The sequence below is a fragment of the Hyla sarda genome, chromosome 2, assembly GCF_029499605.1.
Source record: "Hyla sarda isolate aHylSar1 chromosome 2, aHylSar1.hap1, whole genome shotgun sequence".
Taxonomy (NCBI): Eukaryota; Metazoa; Chordata; class Amphibia; order Anura; family Hylidae; genus Hyla; species Hyla sarda.
In genome coordinates this window covers 366,275,910-366,293,670 of record NC_079190.1, presented here as the reverse complement: position 1 = coordinate 366,293,670, position 17,761 = coordinate 366,275,910, and the positions used below count along the sequence as shown (strand labels likewise).

The 17,761-nt window shown below is 42.8% G+C and overlaps 1 protein-coding gene across 3 annotated transcripts in view; it reads right to left on the bottom strand.

The window, feature by feature from the left end:
* CSDE1 (cold shock domain containing E1) overlaps positions 1-17,761 on the bottom strand; it is a 74,006-nt gene that overhangs the window by 55,429 nt on the left and 816 nt on the right. For all 3 annotated transcript variants that reach the window (XM_056558371.1, XM_056558374.1, XM_056558372.1), the window contains exon 2: positions 870-1,252. The gene's annotated coding sequence lies outside the window, so the exon portion shown is untranslated. The remainder of the gene's footprint in view (positions 1-869; positions 1,253-17,761) is intronic.

Below are 17,761 nucleotides of genomic sequence, written 5' to 3'. Positions count from 1 at the left end.
CGAGTCGAGTTTACTGTAAGTTCGCTCATCTCTAGTAGAGTTGTATCGAGGGGGCATGTCAGCCGCGGCTTCTTGCTGCGGACCGCCAGGGCCCCATACGGGAGATCGCAGGGGACCCCAGTGATCTGAACCTCTTCTATCCTTAGGATAGCAGATACCTTTTTCAATACAGGAATACTCCTTTATGGTCTATTCACACGTACAGTATTCAGCGCAGGATTTTCTGCTGCAGATTTCAATGTAAACTGAGTGACTGATCACAGCTTGAAATCCTGTGCGTCAAATCTGCACAGAATGCTGTACATGTGAATAGACCCTTAATGGAAGTTGCATAAACTGCATAGCTACATGAGCTATGATATTTATATAACTTTCAGATTTAAGTAAACTGCTCCTGTAAAACCGGCCTTATCCAACATGCATTTCTGCATCCATGCTATGATCGCAGGTCCAGGCTTAACAAGGGGTCTATTAAATGAAACCCACTGCAAACCGAGACATTATCCAAATTTTAGTGAAAATGGACAGGTTTATAAACCACTGAATGCTATTTAGCTCACAGAGCAAATATTACGCTATGAATCGTAATTGGATTTTAGTAGGGCAGTCTTTAGATTATTCTCGTGATCACATCACTTAACTGAGCATCACTTTTACATGTTGCAGTATAACTATATTTGAGTGTAAAAAAAAATGGTCTACAGAATTGGTAACTTCTCACCAGAAAAAAAAAAAAATATATATATATATAATAATCAGGTATATAGTGTGATTATACACATGTTTGGGATATCAGAACATTCAGACCAGCAACACTTTTTTTTTAGGAACAGAACAATCAAATTGGATATTAAGCAAACAGTACCCACCTTGCTGAGATATTCTGGTATTGCACTCGGTAGTTTTTACCAATTCGTGTAGACAGCAGATGGTACAGGAGGTTGTCGATTGCTAGTTTACAAAGAGATAGTGAGAAAATGATCTACTGAGCTAAGAAAGACGACTCCTGCTACACAATGCGAATGCAGAGTGCAGAGCTGAGAATAAAACAAAGACTAATAGCAGCGTTGGGAAGTGCTCTTGTGTAGCTGTTGAGTAGGCACAAACTTCTTGTTTCAGATCAAGCGTTGTGTCTTCAGCGCAAGTTCTCTTCTTTGGTCTTGTATGTTACTATTGTGGCAGATGTTCCTTGACTGATCTGAACTTGAAGCAGCAGTTTCAGGTGGTAGTTTCTGTTCTGTTACACTTCATACTAAAAAAAACAAAACCACATTATGAATGAACTAAACAAAAACTACTCATTAACACACAAAACAGAGTGTACACCATAAATCATTAAGTACTAGATATCAGGCTTATAATTGCTAGGATTACAGCTTCGGCTACGTTCACATCTGCACTGGAGATCCATTGCAGAATCTGGATTTCTCTATTTCCCATAGGGGACTAGCTATAGCAATCATTTGATTGCTGATACTGTTCATTGCTATGCATAGGGCATAGCACTGATCTCTGGTAACGGTTATCTTCTGCTCTGGTCTGCTCGATCTCAGACCAGAGCGGAAGACCCCAGGGGATGGCCTCAGTATGCCATTACGGATGATTGGTTCCCCCGCGGATGATCCGATAATCCATTTTACCAATCGCACTGTCGCAGATGCCGTGATCTATATTGATCACAGCATCTTAGGGGTTAATGGCGAACATCGCAATCGCTGATGTCCGCCATTACAGGTCAGGACCTGGCGCACGACACGAGCACCACTCCAGTTGCAGAAAATGTGCAGCAGTTCCTGTACGTGTGAACATACCCTAAGGTCACACTCAGATCCACAGTGTATTTTACGCTGCGTATCTGCAGACAATGAACCCTACAGTGCTGCCTGCTCATAGCGGAAAGCGGCCGCTACAAGCTTCCACGCTGCGATGTGCGAGTTACAGCGCGCATATCCAAGTGTACTCGCACATGTCGCAGCTGCTCCCCCTGCTCCCTGAGCTAGGTAGAAAGCAGCCGCAATGTGTGACTACACCGCGCAGCGACTCGCACAAAACAGCGTGGGTGCTCGTAGCGGCAGATTGCCGCTATGATCAGGCAGAGGGGGCAGCACTGTAGGGTGCATTATCGGCGTGTGAATGAGCCCTAAGGGTACATTCATACGTGCATATTTTTTTGATGCTTCAGATTTTGTAGAAATCTGCTGAAGCAGACCTGCAGCAGGAAATATGCACCCCTAGTGTATATTCACACGTGCGTATCTTCTGCTGCAGATCAGCTTCAGCAGATTTTACTGCCCACTGAAGTCAATGGGCAGCAAAATATGCATGTGTGAATGCACCCTTAAGGACTTGGGAATGTACACCCTGCGTCGTTAAGGACTCAGGGCGTACCTGTACGTCCCGAGTCCCGCTAACAGGGTTTAAACCATTCTCACAAGCGGAGAACATGGGTTCCAGTTGCTAAGGGCAGCCAGGACCCACGGCTAATGCATTGTTCTGGCACCATGGGGGCTTTATAAACACGTGTGGCCTTCAATTTCGAACAAATTTTCTCTCCAAAGTCCAATGGCGCTCCTCTACTGAGCATTGTAGTTAGCCCACAGAGCACTTTTCATCCACATATGGGGTATTTATATACTCAGAAGTGGGGTCACAAGTTATGGGGGGGCTTTTTACCCATTTTCTCTTGTGAAAGTGAAAAATTTAGGACACCACCAGCATTTTAGTGAAAATTCTCTCTTCATTTTCCCATCCAACTTTAACAAAAATCGTCAAACACCTATGGGGCGTTAGACTCACTATACCCCCTTATGTTCCATGAGGGGTGTAGTTTCAAAAAAGGGGGGTCACATGTGAGTATTTCTTATATGTATTTATGTCAGAACTGCAGCAAAATACTCTACCCCTGTCCAAATCACCAATTTAGGCCTCAAATGTACATGGCGCTCTCACTCCTGAGCCCTGTTGTGCACCCATAGAGCATTTTACGCCCACATATGGGTATTTCTGTACTCAGGAGAACTTGCTTTCCACATTTAGGGGGTCTTTTTTCCTTTTACCTCTTGTGAAAATGAAAAGTATGCAGCAACACCAGCATGTTAGTGTAAAAAAATTTTGGGACATAACATGCAAGTGTAGACCTCAACTTTACCTTTTCATTTATTTGGGGGGGTATGTATATATAGTGATTTACTTATTTTTTATGCCGCCGCTCCTGGGGCCCAGGTCCCCCTGCCGATGTAATCAGGACCCCCCAGGCGTTGTCACGGGTTGCCTGCTGAATGATTTCAGCAGGCATTCTAGTCCATTGCCAGCCTGGCGAGCAGCAGGGACCGGAAATACTCCTTAAGGACCAGGGATGCAGGGCGTATGCATATGCCCTGCAGCCCCAAGAGGTTAAGGTGAAAATGGGCCTTAAGGGGTTAAACGTGAAAAAAGTTAGCGTCCATTTAAGCAAATGACTGCAAACTCATGAAGTCTAGATAGCCAATTGTTTTTACAAAAATCAAGCATTTAATCAACTGGTGCAAGAAAGTTAAACAGATTTGTAAATTACTTCTATTAAAAAAAATCTTAATCCTTCCAGTACTTATTAGCTGCTGAATACTCCATAGGAAATTCTTTTCTTTTTGGAACACAGAGCTCTCTGCTGACACCTCTGTCCATTTTAAGAACTGTCCAGAGTAGGAGAAAATCTCCATAGCAAACATATGCTGCTCTGGACAGAGATGTCAGCAGAGAGCACTGTAGTCATGATGTCAGCAGAGAGATCTGTGTTCCAAAAAGAAAAGAATTTCCTTTGTAGTATTAAGCAGCTAATAAGTACTGGAAGGATTAAGATTTTTAAATAGAAGTCATTTACAAATCTAACTTTCTGGCACCAGTTGATTTAAAAAAATAAAAATAAAAGTTTTCCAGAGTACCCCTTTAAAATGCAGTTGTCGCCAAAAAGAGGCTTTTAACCCATACCCGACCTATGACATACCTGTACGTCATGAGTGGCAAGGTGTTCCCGACCCATGACATACAGGTACGTCATGAACATGTTTGCCGCTACTCGCGGCATCCCGCAGTGCCCGGTAAGATGGTGGCTATCACTGATAGCCAGCCATCTTACCATGCGACCACGGGGGGTTTCATCCCCCACCCCCGCAGCGATTGCTGGTCAAACTAGCTGATAGCAGCGCGGTGTGCGAGTCCGGATCACGGGGATCGGGACACACACCGCTCTGCTAAGTGTCCCTTACCCGTCCCCCGGCGTCACTTACCCGGCCATGCGGTGTCCCGAGCGGTCCCGGCACGAGCGGCGTCCTCCAGGCGGCTCCGGAGGTGGTGCGTCCCTGGCGGTGAGTTTCCGGCAGCAGGGCGGCATCTTCATTGGCAGCAGTGAGATCACCGTAAAGCGATCTCACTGCTGCCTCTGGGAGTTTCAAAACTGCAACGCCCAGACAGCCTTTGGCTTTCTGGGCATGCTGGGAGTTGCAGTTTTGCAACATCTGGAGGTCCACAGTTTGGAGACCACTGTATAATGGTCTCCAATCTGTGCTCTTCCAGATGTTGCAAAACTACAAATCTCACCATGCTCAGTCTGTCCAGGCATGCTGGGAGTTGTAGTTCTGTAACATCTGGAAGAGCACCGATTGGAGACCATTATACAGTGGTCTCCAAATTGTGGCCCTCCAGATGTTGCAAAACTACAACTCCCAGCATACCAGACTGCCCAAGCATGCTGGAAGTTTTAGTTCAGCAACATCTGATCCTTCAGATATTGCCGAACTACAACTTCCAGCATGCCTGGGCAGTCTGGGCATGCTGGGAGTTGTAGTTTTGCAACAACTGGAGGCACACTAGTTGGGAAACATTGTCCGTTTCCTACCTCAGTGTTCTTCCTAACTCCCAGCATGCACTGACAGACCATGCATGCTGGGAGTTGTAGTTTTGCAACAGCTGGAGGCACACTGGTTTGGAAACACAGTTTGGTTGCAAAACACTTGAAAATGTATTACTTAAGTGTTTCCAAACCAGTGTGCCTCCAGCTGTTGCAAAACTACAACTCCCAGCATGCACGGACAGCCAAAGGGCATGCTCTGAGTTTTCAACAGCTGGGTGTTTGCCCCCTCCCCCCAATGTGAATGTACAGGGTACACTCACATGGGCGGAGGTTTACAGTGAATGCTGCAAGTTTGAGATGGCGCAAATTTTGCACTGCAGCTCAAACTCCCAGCGGCAAACTTGCTGTGAACCTCTGCCCGTGTGACTGTACCCTAAAAACACTACACTAACAAAAAACACTACATATACGCATACCCTTACACTGCCCCCCTCCCCCCAAAAAAATGAAAAACGTCTGGTACGCTACTGTTTCCAAAATGGAGCCTCCAGCTGTTGCAAAACAACAACTCCCAGTATTGCCGGACAGCCATTGACTGTCCAGGCATGCTGGGAGTTTTGCAACAGCTGGAGGCATCCTGTTTGGGAATCATTGGCATAGAATACCCCTATGCAAATCCCTAATTTAGGCCTAAAATGCGCATGGCTCTCTCTCACTTTGGAGCCCTGTCGTATTTCAGGGCAACAGTTTTGGGACATATGGGGTATCTCCGTACTCAGTAGAAATTGCCTTACAAATTTTGGGGGGCTTTTTCTTTTAACCCCTTATGAAAAGGTGAAGTTGGGGTCTACACCAGCATGTTAGTGTAAAAAAATATTTTTACACTGACATGCTGGTGTTGCCCTATACTTTCATTTTCACAAGAGGTAAAAGGGAAAAAAAAGACCCTCAAAATTTGTAACGCAATTTCTCCTGAGTACAGAGATACCCCATATGTGGGCGCAAAGTGCTCTGGGGGCGCACAACAAGGCCCAGAAGGGAGAGTGCACCATGTACATTTGAGGTGATTTGCACAGGGGTGGCTGATTGTTACAGCAGTTCTGACAAACTCAAAACAATAAATATCCATATGTGACCCCATTTTGGAAACTACACCCCTCATGGAATTTAATAAGGGGTGCAGTGAGAATTTACACCCCACTGGCGTATGACAGATTTTTGGAACAGTGGTCTGTGAAAATGAAAAATAAAATTTTTCATTTGCACAGTCCACTGTTTCAAATATCTGTCAAACGCCAGTGGGATGTAAATGCTCACGGCACCCCTTATTAAATTCCATGAGGGGTATAGTTTCCAAAATGGGGTTACATGTGGGGGGGTCCACTGTTCGGGCACCATAGGGGCTTCCTAAATGGGACATGCCCCCCAAAAACCCACTCTCCAAAATCCCATTGTCGCTCCTTCCCTTTTGAGCCCTCTACTGCACCCGAACACTTGACACACATATATATGAGGTATTTCCTTACTCGAGAGAAATTTGGTTACAAATTTTAGGGTGATTTCTCTCCTTTTACCCCTTGTAAAAATTCAAAAATTGGGTCTACAAGAACATGCGAGTGTAAAAAAAAAAATGAAGATTTAGAATTTTCTCCTTCACTTTGCTGCTATTCCTGTGAAACACCTAAAGGGTTAACACACTGACTGAATGTCATTTTGAATACTTTGGGGGGTGCAGTTTTAATAATGGGGTCATTTATGGGGCATTTCTAATATGAAGACCCTTAAAATCCACTTCCAACCTGAACTGGTCCCTGAAAGTACAATTTTGAAAATCTTGAGAAAAATTGGAAAATTGCTGCGGAACTTTGAAGCCCTCTGGTGTCTTCCAAAAGTAAAAACACGTCAATTTTTTTTTATGCAAACATGAAAGTAGACATATTGTATATGTGAATCAATATGTAATTTATTTGGAATATCCATTTTCCTTACAAGCAGAGACTTTCAAAGTTAGAAAAATGCTAAATTTTCATGAAATTTTTAGATTTTTTACCAAGAAAGGATGCAAATATCAGTGAAATTTTACCAATAACATAAAGTAGAATATGTCACGAAAAAACTATTGGAATCAGAATGATAAGTAAAAGCATTCCAGAGTTATTAATGCTTAAAGTGACAGTGGTCAGATTTTCAAAAAAATGCCCAGGTCCTGAAGGTGAAAATGGGCTGGGTCATGAAGGGGTTAAAGCTGCACACCGTGCAGTGGGGCATCACAAGCCTACTATAGCCATACCTGTGCAGAATTTAGACAGCTGTATATTTAAGTAAAAAAAATAATTGTAAAACCCGTCTAGGAGTCGTTTAAAACAGTCGTAGATGCGGCGTCCCACAATGCCTCATGCGTGTCCGCTCCTTTTCTCCATTTACACCATAGCTTGTGATGGATATACAGCAGCCTAATCTCTCAGCACATGTATGGCTAGAGTTGTTAAACCCTGGTGCGCTTTGTGTGCAGCTTTACAAGTCTTTTTTTTAGGAGACAGTTGCCATTTAATGAGGTCTTGAATCAGCCATTATGTGCTAGGTGTAGAGTGTACTATGTAACATTACTTCAGGTCCATTTCAATCTTATAAATCTGGTAACACATGAGAATTACACCACGCCTTAGTTATTCCAAATCCTGCTGCAACAGCTCAAATGCTGACTATACAATTTAAGATTAAAGTTAATGTACATCCTAGTTTGTTTTTTAAGTGATTAGAGCCATATAACATTTGTTTTTGTAACTGGTTTTCTATTTTCTGATAGTAGGTGGGCTAACATCTTGCCTAATCTGTTACAGTATTTAGTTATGTTTTACAGCAGGCCCCATGGACATATGCAAAAGACTAAAGATGTCCCATACACAAGTGGGAAAGGTATATGGGTATACTCTGACCACCAAGGCTGTGGAGTCCGAGTCGGACGAAATTTTGGGTACCTGGAGTCGGCAAACAATGCACCGACTCCTACTAAATTTAGATCGGAATAAAAAAAATAAAAAAGCAAGCAAGTTTAAAATGTCCAAATTCACAAAAAGTTCTAAATTAATGACTTCTCTACTGTAAGAATAAAGACCAATGCATGCAGTGCCTCACATAACCACAAAAAGGAACACGTTAAGTGACCGTGAAGAGGCATGCTTTTCATGTGCTTCACTATATGGCACGCAATGCACAATTAGGAGCGGCAATACTTATACTTTCCATAGTATTGTGTTCTGCTGTTACAGGGGACCCATGGGTAACCTAGCCTCTCACTGATAAGGTATTAAGTAAATGTTTTTTTGCAGGACTAGAGACACTTTATAAGTGAAAGGAATGAAGGGTCAATCGTTCAAGACTGAAGCTGTAAACCATTGGAAAAACTGCTGCCATTCAGCTAAGGCTGTAAAAACTTGTAAACTCAGATTTTTGCTTAAACTTTAATCATGACTATGGGATTCTACTAGGGAAATCATGTTTTATAATAAATGCCCCTTCCTGGATCCTCCCACGGCCCTATCTTCAGCAGCAGATCAGCACACAAAAAGGAGAAGGCAGCAGCTTCTGCCCAACAACCTCTGTGCTAGAAGAGCTTAGAACTTGGTGGAACAGCTTCTTGGATTCAACTAATATGGACATTTATCAACGGGTTTAGTCAGGTTTTCTTTCACTATAATTGTCGCAACTGCGACTACACGATTTTTCATGCGACATTTTGACTGGAAAGCGAGAAAAGCAAGTTTTCCTAAAATTTACTATGTAGCAATAATTTTAAAATGGACTACGGGTAGTCAGGTATTTATTAACTGCGACAGTCGCAACTGCGCAAAAAAAAGTCGCAACAGCGTTAAAAATTGACTAAATTTACTCCAGCTCAAACATGGAGCAGAAAAAGCTACTACCAAAGTAAAAATGGAAAAATTGCTTACGTGAAAGAAAATTATCAACAGGCTGAAACCAGTTGATAAATACGTCGCACATAAGCAAAAAAAAAGTAAGGAAAAAATTACTAAAAAAAAGAATACATAAGCAAACATTGATAAATGTCCCTCTAAGTGTTTATAAATACATTTGCATATTAATACAGAGGAGTCAGAAGTACAAAAATAAAAAAAACACTGTGGAGTCAGAACATTTATCTACCGACTCCACAGCTCTGCTGACTACTCTAGGGGTCATGCTATATAGAGAGAGGGAGGCTAAACTGAACAGCTACCGTGTGTCATCTCATAATATTGGGGTCATTTCTCTGTAAGGGTGAGTTCACACAGCCACCTGTCCCAGTTTTGGTTCCGTTTTTTGTAGGCTGTAAACAGGTTAAAAAACTTTAACCCCTTAAGGACTCAGGGTTTTTCCACTTTCGTTTTTCCTCCTTACCTTTTAAAAATCATAACCCTTTCAATTTTCCACCAAAAAATCCATATTATGGCTTATTTTTTGCGTCACCAATTCTACTTTGCAGTGACATCAGTCATTTTACCCAAAAATGCACGGAGAAACGGAAAAAAAAAATCATTGTGCGACAAAGTCAAAGAAAAAAAAACGCCATTTTGTAACTTTTGGGGGCTTCCGTTTCTACGCAGTGCATATTTCGGTAAAAATTACACCTTATTATTCTGTAGGTCCATACGGTTAAAATGATACCCTACTTATATAGGTTGGATTTTGTCGCACTTCTGGAAAAAATCATAACTACATGCAGGAAAATTTATACGTTTAAAAATGTCATCTTCTGACCCCTATAACTTTTTTATTTTTCCACGTACAGGGCAGTATGAGGACTAATTTTTTGCGCCGTGCTCTGAAGTTTTTATCGGTATGATTTTTGTTTTGATCGGACTTTTTGATCACTTTTTATTCATTTTTTAATGGTATAAAAAGTGACCAAAATACGTTTTTTTGAACTTTGGAATTTTTTGGCGCGTACGCCATTGACCGTGCGGTTTAATTAATTATATATTTTTATAGTTCGGACATTTACTCACGCGGCGATACCACATTTTTTTTTTTTTTTACACGGTTTTATTTTTTTATGGGAAAAGGGGGGTGATTCAAACTTTTATTAGGGAAGGGGTTAAATGACCTTTATTAACACTTTTTTTACATTTTTTTGCAGTGTTATAGGTCCCATAGGGACCTATAACACTGCACACACTGATCTTTTACACAGATCACAGGCGTGTATTAACACGCCTGTGATCAGTGTTATCGGCGCTTGACTGCTCCTGCCTGGATCTCAGGCACGGAGCAGTCATTCACCGTTCGGACACCGAGGAGGCAGGTAGGGGCCCTCCTGGTGTCCTGTCAGCTGTTCGGGACGCCGCGATTTCACAGCGGCGGTCCCGAACAGCCCAACTGAGCAGCCGGGTCACTTTCACTTTCGAAGCGGCGGTCAGCTTTGACCACCGCTTCTAAAGGGTTAATACCGCACATCGCCGCGATCGGCGATGTGTGGTATTAGCCGCGGGTCCCGGCCGTTGATGAGCGCCGGGACCGACGCGATATGATGCGGGATCGCGGCGCGATCCTGCTTCATATCGCGGGAGCCGGCGCAGGACGTAAATATACGTCCTGCGTCGTTAAGGGGTTAAGCCGCCCCAAAGAAAGGAGGAGAAGGACTCCCAGATCTTAAAAGGGTATTATATAGCAGTACATTTGGCGCGCATTGTGGACTGGAGCAAATATACAGAAACTAAACTGTGGGTCGCCATAGAACAAGATTTAACATCAATTCCTTTGCAATGTTTACCCTGGTGCCGAGACATAGATCAGAAAGTAGTAAGACAACACCCTATGTAGGAGCCACACTCTGTTTGTACCGAGGCAATAGTATGAAGAGAGCTGCTACCGAATAATTTAACGATGACCCCCATTGTTGGTAACCCGAAGTTTCCCCCATCTTAGGTCATCTTAGGAGGAGTAGCTAGGTGTACAGGATATACAGGGCCCAGTATTATCGGGATATTGGAGAAACGTACAACTTAGGTCCTTTTTACGTAAAATGCCGAGACCCGATTTTTATCGGAAGGAAGCTTCGAATTTCAAGGAACTATGCTCTGAGGGTGAAACACCACAACATGTTCTAAGATTTACAAATTCTGGCTTTTAGGATGGGGCGAACAACGATCATTTTTGGTTAAGTGGGAACGGGATCTAGGAATTCAGTTATCAGATGAACAGTGGGGTAATATTTGGACATTGGTACATACTGCAGCTGTAAGTACGCGATTGCAAGAATCAAATTATAAGATAGTAACTAGGTGGTACAGGGTCCCAGGAATACTACGAGGCAGGGGACATAGCGATAGTGACGGGAAATGTTGGAGAGGTGTGGAAAGGATGGGAGATCTCCTTCATATCTTTTGGTCATGTCTAAAGTTGAGAAGTTTTTGGGAAAAAGTAAAAGAGGGAATCAGGAAAATAGGTGAAGATGTACCGCTTACTCCTGCATCTTTCTTGCTGCAACATAACGATAAACCGCAAAAGCAATACAAAAATTCTCTATCGGGACATCTAGTGATGTCAGCAAGGAATTACATTCTGGCGCTATGGAAACAAGAGAAAGCTCCTACAGTGGCACTGTAGTTTTCCAAAGTAAATGAGATATTACTAATGGAAAATTTGACGCCTGGGAGACAAGTTTCTAACAGAATTTTTTTGTACTTTGAGGGATTGAGTGCAAATTCTAGAAGGGGGAGACTATGCGTCCTTCATGAGAACCTCGGCTTAGGGTAAGTGAGGGGGGAGAAAAGGGTGGGAACTAGGAAGGGGTTGCCCTCTTGAGGGAGTATGCAGAAATGTTTGAATATAATGGAGATTCTATTAGTTCAGCTGAGGGCAGCACACCAGTTTTAGAGCAGTTAGGTTGTGTGAAGTTCGGGGGGTTAAGATTATGTTTGTGATAATTTATGTTTTGAAATGTTTCATTTTATTTTTTTCATTTCCAGCAAAAATACAACTGTTTAAAAAAAATCCCATTCATGTCAATGGGATTTTTTTCAATCCATTTGCACTCATTTCCATTTTTTTCACGGCTGAAAAAAAAAACAAAAAAATAAAAACATGCAGTATTTTTTCTTCAGTGAAAAAAAAAAAAAACAGAAGAAAAACAGACATCATAATTTTAACATTGAAGTCTATGGCAAACGGATGAGCCTTTAATGTCATCCATTTGCCCCTGTTTATACTAACAGTTATTTCTTCTGAGCATGCTCAGAAGAGGTGAAATCAGCTGATTCCTGCAGTGTTGTCGGACTACTACTACTCCCATTATGGAAGACTTGTGGGAGTAGTTCCCTGGCTGCGAGAGTCTGCGGGTGGCTGGGGAAACTACATTAATGCTTGTACTACTACCCCCCATGGAAGAGTCTGTTCCATGATGGGGGTTGTAGTACAGGGGCTGAGGGATTGATCGCATCAGGTTTCACTTCTGAGACCCAATGCGATCAGAAGTTATGAAGCAGGCGGCAAGCTCCGCAACCCTGCGATGTAGTGTGTTTTAACTTTCATTTTTAAATCCCCCGCGGGGAGCCCTGGATGGCCGATACTGAGGAGCCATTCAGGGCTCTCAGCGGGAGATTATAAATGAACAGCCGGCCGATGCGGCTGCTAGAATGCTTTTCACATATAGTGCTGCGGAGGGCACATTATACATGCGTCGGTAGGGGGTATATATTTATAAATGCATCGGTGGGGGCGTCATATATTTATTAATACACTGCCGGGGGCTGGATATATAGGTTTTAGGTCTGTTCCACCTGCAGCGCTATATATGTTGCCCCCCCACAGCACTTTTAATATAGATATGGCCCCCTGCTACTCACAATGTTCATATTTAAATCTCCCGCTGAGAGCCCCGAATGGCTATGTACCCCCCCCCATAAAAAAAATAAAAAATGTAAATAAACATATGCAGTATCGATACTTACGTAAATGTCCAAACTATAAAAATATATAAGTAAATTGCACGGTCGATGGCGTACGCGGCAAAAAATTCCAAAGTCCAAAATGGCGTATTTTTGGTCACTTTTTACATCATTAAAAAGATAAAAATCGATCAAAAAGTCCAATCAATACAAAAATGGTACAACTAAAAACTTCAAATCACCGTGCAAAAAAATAAATAAATTAAATGAGCCCTCATACCGCCCCGTATGTGGAAAAATAAAAATGTTATAGGGGTCCGAATACAATTTTAAACAAATTTTCGCGCATGTAGTTGCGATTTTTTTTCAGAAGACAAAATCAAACCTATATAAAAGTAGGGTATTTTAATCGTATGGACCTACATAATAAAAGAGAAGGTGTCATCTTTACTGAAAAAACGTACTGCGTAAAAACAGAAGCCCCCAAAATTTACAAAATGACATTTTCTCTTCAATTTTGTCACACTATGATTTTTTGGGTTTTGCCATAGATTTTTGGGTAAAATGACTGATGTCATTACAAAGTAGTAGAATAGGTGGCACAAAAAATAAGCCATAATATAGAATTTTAGGTGCAAAATTGAAAGGGTTATGATTTTTTTAAAAGGTAAAGATGAAAGTGCAATAATGGAACCTTAAGGGGTTATGGTTAGGAAAAAAAAAAAGAAAGTGCATTTTCTTAAATCAGGTAGGTATATGTTGATATTTTCAAGCAAGGCCACTCAGACGAGGCCTTTGAACTGGAGGTCGCAGAGACCTTGTATGACAGTTCAAAGAGACAGTGACCTTATAGGCTGCAGTGGAGAGAAGTTCCTAGACATGTAAGCTTTAAATTAACCATTTGCACAGGCGTGTAGTTACTACAGGTAAACAATAGAAGCAGACCATACACATTAGACTTGTCGGACAAACTATCCAGAAACAGGCAACCAGCTAGTGTATGTGAGCCTCCTCCCCCAAGAACAGATGTTTGAGACAAGGACTTTCCAGGTCATTTTAACTGCGGAATCCTTTTATTCTGGGGGGAGACAATTTGCTCCCAAAGGAGCCGGGCAGCTCCCCCCCCCCCCTTCATTCGGAACAGAGGCACAAAAATCAGAAGATTTTTACACGTATGACTAGTTTAAACCTCAACTTACATTTCAGTTAAGAGAATTAGACATACTGCGCCTACTTTGTATAATAACTAAATTTCTTAGGCAGTTTGTGAAGGTTAAAAAGGAGATCTCCTATGATGAAAAATCTTCAGCCATTGTGCCCTGGAATATAAAACAAAAGGACTTTCCAACTACCTCAGTGTCCCACTATTGCTGCTCCAGTTCTACGGTGGCGTCTTCCACATTGACCAAGGGCTCAACTGATCATCGGCCACCGTGATGTCCCACCTTGGATCCCTGGTGACCGATGCTTCACACTGACACTCAGCCTATTCTTGGCCAAGGTGGGACATCATGGAGGCCGTGATTAGCTGAGCAGCAGCGTGACTCGCTGACCATGTGCAAAGTGGAAGACACCACATGAGGACTGGGGCGGTGATAGCAGGAAACCAAAGAAGCGGCAGCAGGCGAGTTCCATTTGGTTTATATTTTGGGCGACCATGCAAAATGGCTGAAGATTTTTCTCCATGTGATATCGCCTTTAAGTACTAGTTCTGTCAAAATTAGTAAACCAGTTTTCCCCTAGGTGAAAAATGAAAGATCTGTCAGTCCCCTCAGTCAGCTACTCTGAGCGGCTGTCTAATACAGCAGGGCTGTGTCAAATACTGCTCTCTACTGCCAAGATTATCCTAAGAAATCAATGGACACTGGGACTTCATTACCAATGCAGTACACATATTGCTTCAAGAAGATGTTCTGGAATTTAAATTTTCATTGCAGAAATTCTGCATGGTGCAGCAGACAATGGGAGGACTGTTCTCTGCTCAGAAATTCTGACACAGGGTGGGGCTCTAAATCTGGGCCTGTGTCTAAGGCTGCGTTCACATCTAGACCCGTCCCAAAAAAAATAAAAAAATTGAAATACGGAAATGAGCGCAGACAGGTGCATATGGATGTGAAAGGATTGTAAACAAAAAAAAAAAAAAAAAAAAACATTGACATCAATGCGATTATTTTACAACCAGCAACAACGGAACATAAACGGGGAATAAAAAAAAAAAAAAAAAAAAGGGACAGACTGCCGTGTGAACGCACCCTAAGCCAAGACATAGTTGCACTTGTATGCATCTCCTATGAAGCCAAAGCAGATAGATGGGAGACTTAAAACCTGCGTAGAGGAAGAGTGATACAGATACACACAGCAATCAGGTTGCTTCTTTCATTTCTATAAAAGGCCTCTAAAAACAGCAATCTGATTGGTTGATACGGGCAACTGTACCGCTACGTAGGTTTTGATACATCTCCCCATGGTGACAACCTATTCCTGTGATTAAGCTTTGATAGATCGAAAAAGTTCTATTCATACAAAAGTGAAAAAAGGAACCAACATGAAAAGGCTAACAAATGCTGTGTGCCGCGTGCCAATACGCCATTAACAGCTGTCCTTCCCTCTGAAAAAAATTCCTTTGCAGTTGTTCTAGATGTCCCATCTAGTAACTATTATTAGGTCAACAAATCACAGTATTGTGTGCAGCAGCAGCTGTGTGTTCAGGCCACCCTATTCTGGGAACGGCACACAGTGATGCACGCTTAAGGAATAGTGATACTCTGATAAAATCAGAGACCTGGGACCCTAAACTTTAGACTGGCCCTACTATTCTCTAATGTAAGGCATGACATTTGTTATTAGGCAGCAAGATACGACATCACACAATGTTAGAGTTACTCATTGTTGCCCTCATCTCTCACTGTTACATTCATTACTGTCCCCTCATCTTCCCCATGTGTGTCACTTATTAATGGTCTCATCTAGTTGGGGATCTGAGGTCACGTGGCACTCCATACCCCTGCGTTCGAAGCATACCCACCAAGACCGCTGACTGGCTGCAGTGGTCACCTGACATCCACTGCTCCAGTAACACCACTTGTTTTGGATAAATACTCAGAAAAGGGCGGATGAAAAACCTGGGTAATTCTTAGCTGCAGTAACGCCTGAGATATGTAAAGATATAGTAATTCTAAGATTCTCTAGAATATATGTTTTTAAAATATGGTTTTTGCCTTATTGGCTGTTATAATTCCAGCCACTAGATGCCCCAATACAGGCTAATTTGATATTCAGTTCCTGTCTAAGTCATGTATGTTCTTACAGCTTGTCATCTGGATCCCTACAGCCGATACTGAGTGACAGTCAAGAAGTGGTGACCCTGCATGCTCAAGGACATGCCCCCTGAAAGGGAGAGGAATGCAGGAGAAGTGAGCAGATAACTGGCCAGAACAATGACCTGATCAGATCAGGATGCCAACTGCATTGAGCAACATCATCCTTTGTTTTTTGTTGGCAACAATTTCTGTACCTAGTCTCTGCTGTGCTCCATTTCCTGGTGCGGTGTCCTGCCGCTAGTGATTGGCTAAGCAGCAATGAGATGTATTGACCACAGCATGGTGGAGACCAGGCTATGGTCATTTTATTGCATTGCCACTCAGCCTATCACTGTCCGAGGTGGGACACCACTGTAACCAGTGACTGCCTGAGTAGCAATGTGCTTTTCAGCACAGCACAAGGAGAGTGCAGCAAAGACCTGGAGAATTAAATAAATACCTCTCCATTAGAGAGGAGCGAACTTACAGTAAATTCGATTCGTCACGAACTTCTCGGCTGGGCGGTTGCTGACTTTTCCTGCATAAATTAGTTCAGCTTTCAGGTGCTCCCGTGGGCTGGAAAAGGTGGATACAGTCCTAGGAGACTCTTTCCTAAGACTGTATCAACCTTTTCCTGCCCACCGGAAAGCTGAACTAATTTATGCAGGAAAAGTCAGCAACCGCCGAGCTGAGAAGTTCGTGAGGAATCAAATTTACTGTAAATTCGCTCATCTCTACTCTCCATCTAATACAAGATGGCTTGAATCCATCAGATGACCACCGACAAAGCCCTGGTGCGAAACAAATATATATGTACTGTATAACCCTCCCCACCGGACGGTCCCTGCAACATAGATGGCCCAGACCAGCTCACCCTTCCTTCCCACCAAGGGGAGGTGAGTAGAAAACTAAAGGGGGTGTCTGGATGATGACGGAGGCCGCAGTGGTCCTCAACCTGCGGACCTCCAGATGTTTCAAAACTACAACCCCCAGAATGCCCGGAGAGCCGATGGCTGTCCGGGCATGCTAGGAGTTGTAGTTTTGCAACATCTGGAGGTCTGCAGGTTGAAGACCACTGAAAGGGATTGACAGGCAGAGAGTTCACTCGAGAAGCCGAGGGGGGCTTTTTCAGCACGGAAAATCATGCTGAAAAACTAGGCTTATACTCGAGTATATACACAGTACTTGTATATTACTATGTTGTGTGCCCTGGCATCACTACCTAACGTTATGTAGGAGTAGTTACAGTGCCTTGTCACATATATATTATAATAAAGCTTTTGTACAGTTTTGACAATCTTTAGTGACATTGTGTCCTTTTCTTTGGGGCTAGTCCATCAGATCATTGATTCATGCAGGGGCCAATAAGGTCTCTTTAGTAGACTTGGGGCCCTTTTCTTGACAAGAAAAAAAACTGGGGCCCTGTAAGTTATTGTATTGGGGCCCATCATAAAGCAACAGCACTGGATTCAGGATCTAGAAATTGCTTCTATTCCAGATCATTGCCCCTCCCTCCCAATCTGACTCTTGGAGAACTACAACTCCCATTATGTCTTTAGGCTGTGCAGACAATGAAAATAGTTCTGGGAATTATATTCGGCAACAAACTCAAGAGCCAAAGACTAGGGAACAGCGATCAATTGTAAGGATGTCATTTTAGTAATGAGCCCTTCACATGGGCCTCTCCTCACAGAATCCATAATAAACTGAAGCGCTGAATCCCCTGGAGCAGGCAGCAGCGATCTGGG